This window comes from Sinocyclocheilus grahami, unplaced genomic scaffold, assembly GCF_001515645.1.
Source record: "Sinocyclocheilus grahami isolate Dianchi unplaced genomic scaffold, SAMN03320097.WGS_v1.1 scaffold783.1, whole genome shotgun sequence".
Lineage (NCBI taxonomy): Eukaryota > Metazoa > Chordata > Actinopteri > Cypriniformes > Cyprinidae > Sinocyclocheilus > Sinocyclocheilus grahami.
The window spans coordinates 421,082-426,864 of NW_015505962.1; the positions used below are offsets into that span (position 1 = coordinate 421,082).

Consider the following 5,783-nt stretch of genomic DNA (forward strand, 5'->3'; position numbering starts at 1 on the left):
AAGAAGAAGAAGAAGAAGAAGAAGAAGAAGAAGCTGGTCGTGGAGCGCCGTCCACTCTCAAAATTCTCTCCCAGAACTCGATCCGTCCCTCCGCGAGTCATCAAAGCTTTCAGACGCAGCGAGTCAAACCACTTTTATCTGCAGAACTTGTCTCGGATGTTTCTCTACTTCACTTTTTGCATAACTCCGGGTCGTCGACACCAAGCTTTGTTGCAATTTCTTTCTGGCAATTAAATGCCTTCTCTGAATCTTTAAAGTCTCTGCGCGAGCGATCGTACAGGTGCGGATATGACCGTACATTTTTTAATTCCGCGAGCGCGCGGCTCTCTGTGGAAGCTCCAGCCCTGGAGCAGCGCGTGCTGATTAGAGGCGCGCAGTAAATTAAGATGAAACGAACCCACGAAGTTATGATTTCTGTTATCCCTCTATGTGTTTAATCATGGCTTAATATTATTATTTAAAAAGTGTTTTGATTGATCTAATTTCTGTATTTTAATAAATGCTGCATTGCATTTCAGGGCTCTATTCGGTGGAATGGCCCTTAACCATTAGGGAACTGATTTTCACTGAAATATTTGACTTCTATAATTTTTCTCTACCAATCCAAAATCATGAAGATTGTTGATGTTGATGCGAGTCCATAATTTATTTATCACTTATTTGTGCAGATCGGCTTTTTCAAAGGAAAACAAAATCAGCGCATCTTTTAGACGCATGTAATTTCCCCGTATTATTTCCCTCCTCTCGCCGCTTCACACTCCAGTCCAGCGGGTGGCGCAAAACACATACGCTTGTTTGCCAAACACCATTAACCCTCAGAGGAAGAAGTTCAGTTTCAGCGCGGTCTGTTGTTTTGTCGTGATGCTGCTTAATACAATCGGTTAGAAATGTTGTTTCTGTAAACAGAGAAATACCGTTTTTGGATATTCTCGTTCTCATAGTCATGACTAAGTTTTTGAAGCAAGCAGGAATATCTGGAGGAGTATCATCTGAACTGAGATCTGCTGCTGTTTAGTTTTTACGCTAGTATAAACCACATTTTAAGTAAAGTCGCTATAGGACTGTGGTTATTTTAAATCATGCGAATGTCTCAGTAGAGCATTATTTGCTTGTTCGTTACATTTCACTGTAAATCAGTAACGGTTTTGCAGCAGGCTTTGCAAACTTACTTTTACTGTAAGATATATGTGACCCTGGAGCACAAAAGCAGTCATAAGTAGCACAGGTATATTTGTAGCAATAGCCAAAAATACATTGTATAGGTCAAAATAATCAATTTTTCTTTTATGCCAAAAATCATTAGATTATTAAGTAAAGATCATGTTCCATGAATATATTTTGTAAATTACCTACCATAAATATATCAAAACTTAATTTTTGATTAGTAATGTGCATTGCTAAGAACTTCATTTGGACATAGCATTTATTCACATAATAACAAAAATGGCCCCCTATGCCTTTCATAATAGCTTGCATTTGTGCTGGCATTGTTTAGGTATTTTTTGACTGTAATTGGGCATCTGGGAAGTAAAAAAAACACTATAAAGCGCTTGACTAGGCTACTTTTTCTGCCTTTCTTTCATAGATAACAGCAATAATTATATTATAGCATTAGTGACAGCCTACTACTGTTACTAAAGAGCTTACACAAATTGGAGGATTAACCAATACAGAAAGCTAAAACATGATTTTGGTAATCACCAATACTGTTAGTTTAGAGCAGCAGTGGCACAAACCTTACATAATTTGTTTTAATAAATGTGTTAAGCACTGTATATTGAATATGTGTGGAAATCAAGCCAGTGACCAAACTAAACATTGTTTCGCCTAATAGCATGAATATAATATGTTATTTAAATTGTTAAATTTAGGGCTGCAACTAACGATTATTTTGGTAATTGATTAGTCGGCCGATTATTTTTTCGGCTAATCGATTAATCGGATAGGGGGGAAAGCCAGATTAAATTTTTTTTATTGACAAAAACACACTATTCCACATTCTGCCCAGTGTCCTTCAAACAAACATGCCAACTGAATGCTATGAAAACATACAGTGCTTAACAATTTATTAGACCACCTGCCATAAAGAGAAAACACAAATATTTTAGGAATCTGTCAAAAAACTGTTAAAATCTAAAAATGTTATTGTCATTTATTGGGCAAATAACAAATAAATAGCATTTATTCACATAATAACAAAAATGGCCCCCTATGCCTTTCATAACAGCTTGCATTTGTGCTGGCATTGTTTAGGTATTTTTTGACTGTAATTGGGCATCTGGGAAGTAAAAAAAACACTATAAAGCGCTTGACTAGGCTACTTTTTCCGCCTTTCTTTCATAGATAACAGCAATAATTATATTATAGCATTAGTGACAGCCTACTACTGTTACTAAAGAGCTTACACAAATTGGAGGATTAACCAATACAGAAAGCTAAAACATGATTTTGGTAATCACCAATACTGTTAGTTTAGAGCAGCAGTGGCACAAACCTTACATAATTTGTTTTAATAAATGTGTTAAGCACTGAATATAGTTTAAATATCTAAATTAAAAATGAAAACGATAATAAAGACAAATAAAATGACAAACTCTGTGTTAACCAACAAGTGAAAGTAATGTTCTGCAGGAACACATATTCACTTTGATCACATTCACGTCTTACTGTCATTTCTTTATCCTGTAAAAGGCGGGATATTTATATTCAAACAATTACACGCTGTTATCTCTTTACAGTTCCTACTCTCATAAAATATGTGCACTGCATGTTGACTTAAACCTTAATTTACGTTCAACAACAGATATTTCAGCACAACAAATGTTTTTGTGCTGAGTATTAACTGTCTCCCTCTGTCCGTGTTCCGTCTGTCCACTGCGCCGGCGCTTATTCAGTAAAGATTTAAATTGAACACTAGGGTTGGGCTGATAGGCGATGCCATCGTCCATTGCTGATGGCTGACAGACATCACAATGTTAAGCTGACATCATGATTCACCCTCCACCACCCCCTCTCCCGCAATCCGCCGCATCCCAGTTCCGTGTTCAGAAAGGAAATTAAGTGTACTAGGGAAACCCTAAAGTGAATAAATAGCCTACGAGATGGGAGGATTAAAAAAAATATTTCAATACTTTTTCTCGCAATTATATCGTTGAGTAAGTATAGACCACTGTAAAAAATCGCTTTTGATTGTGCGCTCTCATTTTACTTTCACTTTCACTTTTGAGATTCACGATCACAAGGACTCTATACTATGGAGTCGCAGTACTTACCACACATTTGACAAGATTAGATGTTTGTCATTGGTGCTCAGGATCTGCAAATCATTCGCCATCGTCCTATCAGACATTTCTCCTTACTCTGTGTATGTGGTAAGTGAACTTTCATGTACTGTAATGCAACAGACTACCACTAGCAAGCGGCTAGCTAACCTTTTAGTGGCAGTGTAGAATGAGTTATTTGTTTCACGCTTCGGGCACACCCCTAATCCCTTTTATTCTCGCTGTAGTATTGTTGTTGCCGCCGCCACCATGTCGTGAAGACGCTGTGTGTTTCGTTGTGAAAGCGAAACTACTTTGTTTGGCCTTCCAAAAAAGGACGATATTCGCATCGTCATGCCTGGAGCTGATCCGTGCTGGTCGCTGAGGAAATACATCAACTTTGCGCTGTGGATCGCCGGATCGGCTTTCACCGTGGACAAAGCAGAGTCCAGCCCGGGGTTGTCACATGTTGTTGCCGCTCCTCGAATCCGCCGGCCGTGCCGATCTCAAGCCCGCCCACCTCTGCTCACTCAAGCTGGCTTCCGCTCACTCAAGCTGGCCTCCGCTCACTCTAGGCCTCAGGCCTCCCCTCACTTAAGGCTGTGTGACGCTGTTTCGTTGTGAAAGCGAAATTACTTTGTTTGGCCTTTCAAAAGAGGACACAAATAGAAATCAGTGGTTAAGCTGTATTTACAACACTGTTCCAGAACAGTTTAACACAGATATTCAGATGTGTCCAGTGCATTTTATGGAGGACTTCTACAATGCAGACTGTTCTGACTCACAGACTGTATGTTTTTTATATTTAAAGAATTTATCACTGACGATTCAAACGCGAGTTTTGAGCAGTGTAGAGTAGCACTTGTTGTTTATCATTTCTCTGATCACAAAGGCAGAAATGGTTTTATGTTTACGTGGCGCAATGCAACGCAAGGCGTAAAAAGACCGTAAAAGTCATTATAATCCGTAAGTATGTCCCCACTGGATGTAACAAATGCCTCGTTTATAATGGGTTTAAAAAATTTTTGTCTCGTTGCTCCGGCCGGACGGGGCATCACAATATGGTAAGGGGCGTAACATTTCCGTCACACGCTTGAGGTATTCGGCCAATCACAACGCACTGGATAGCTGGCCAATCAGAGCACACCTCGCTTTTCAGACCGATGAGCTTTGTAAAAATCGACGCGTTTCAGAAAGGCAGGGCATAGAGGAGAAACAATAATGTACAGTATGTGGAAAATAATGTGTTTTTTTAACCTTAAACCGCATAAACATTCCATTAAACCAAATACACCAAATAATGTTCTTTTTAGCAGCATCATATGACCCCTTTAAAATAAAGAATTCTCATGTTTTGGGCAGCTTGGATCACGTAACTCTCCCGCAACATCTCATTCTGTCTCCTCCACTATTTTTAGATGCATTTTGTCCATAGAAATGCGTAATTCAGTGCTATAATTTGACACGACCTGATGAAGTTGGACGTGCACTGTGGGCAGACCTGGCTATGATTTTCATTATCAATAATAATCAATTGAATCGATTAGTTGTTGCAGCCCTGGTCAAATTACATAAAGTGATCAAAGAATAAACCCTGTTTGCTGGAGCTGTCAATGTGTAGTGTTTCTTTACAAAATGACATCGCCATCTACTGGCTTGGCAGCATAATGCAATGTTTTTAGACATTTTCATAGATCTGTTAAAAAGGGACAGTTTTGACATTGTTTTTGTCTGTACACAAATATTATTTTATCCTTTTATTTTTCAAAGTACCAATTGATTTTCTTTATAATGATTTCATTTTAGGCCTGATGAAAATGAAAGAAGAAAGACAAGATCTAAATGAGGAGGAGGATAAATATCAGGATCAGAAAAATCGTGATGTCAATGGAGAAAGATCAGTGAGTTGCAGCATTAAAAAAACAGACATCAAAATGCCTTTCAGCTGCTCTCAGTGCAGAAAGAGTTTCGCATGTAATAGAAATCTTAAGGATCACATGTTAATTCATGCTGGAATAAAGCCTTACAGCTGCTCTCAGTGTGGAAATAGTTTCACACAGAAAACAAGCCTTAAGAATCACATGTTAATTCATGCTGGGATAAAGCCTTACAGCTGCTCTCAGTGTGGAAAGAGTTTCATATGTAAAGGAAACCTGAGGGATCACATGTTAATTCATGCTGGGATAAAGCCTTACAGCTGCTCTCAGTGTGGAAAGAGTTTCATATGTAAAGGAAACCTGAGGGATCACATGTTAATTCATGCTGGGATAAAGCCTTACAGCTGCTCTCAGTGTGGAAAGAGTTTTACACAGAAAGGACAACTTAAGATTCATTTGGTAACTCACACTTCAGAAAAGTCTTTCAGCTGCTCTCAGTGTGGAAATACTTTCACATGTAAAGTAAACCTTGAGACGCACATGTTAATTCATACTGGAATAAAGCCTTTCATCTGCTCTCAATGTGGAAAGAGTTTTACAAGTAAAGGATACCTTAAGACTCACATGTTAATTCATGCTGGAATAA

At 38.5% G+C, this 5,783-nt stretch overlaps 1 protein-coding gene and 1 long non-coding RNA gene across 2 annotated transcripts in view; one reads left to right on the plus strand and one right to left on the minus strand.

Moving 5' to 3' along the window:
- LOC107561612 (zinc finger protein 721-like) overlaps positions 1–5,783 on the minus strand; it is a 69,985-nt gene that overhangs the window by 29,988 nt on the left and 34,214 nt on the right. The gene's annotated exons all lie outside the window — the stretch shown is intronic.
- LOC107561615 (uncharacterized) overlaps positions 11–5,783 on the plus strand; it is a 14,161-nt gene continuing 8,388 nt past the window's right edge. The window contains exons 1-2 of the long non-coding RNA XR_001605873.1: positions 11–122; positions 5,163–5,165. This is a non-coding gene — a long non-coding RNA (uncharacterized lncRNA). The remainder of the gene's footprint in view (positions 123–5,162; positions 5,166–5,783) is intronic.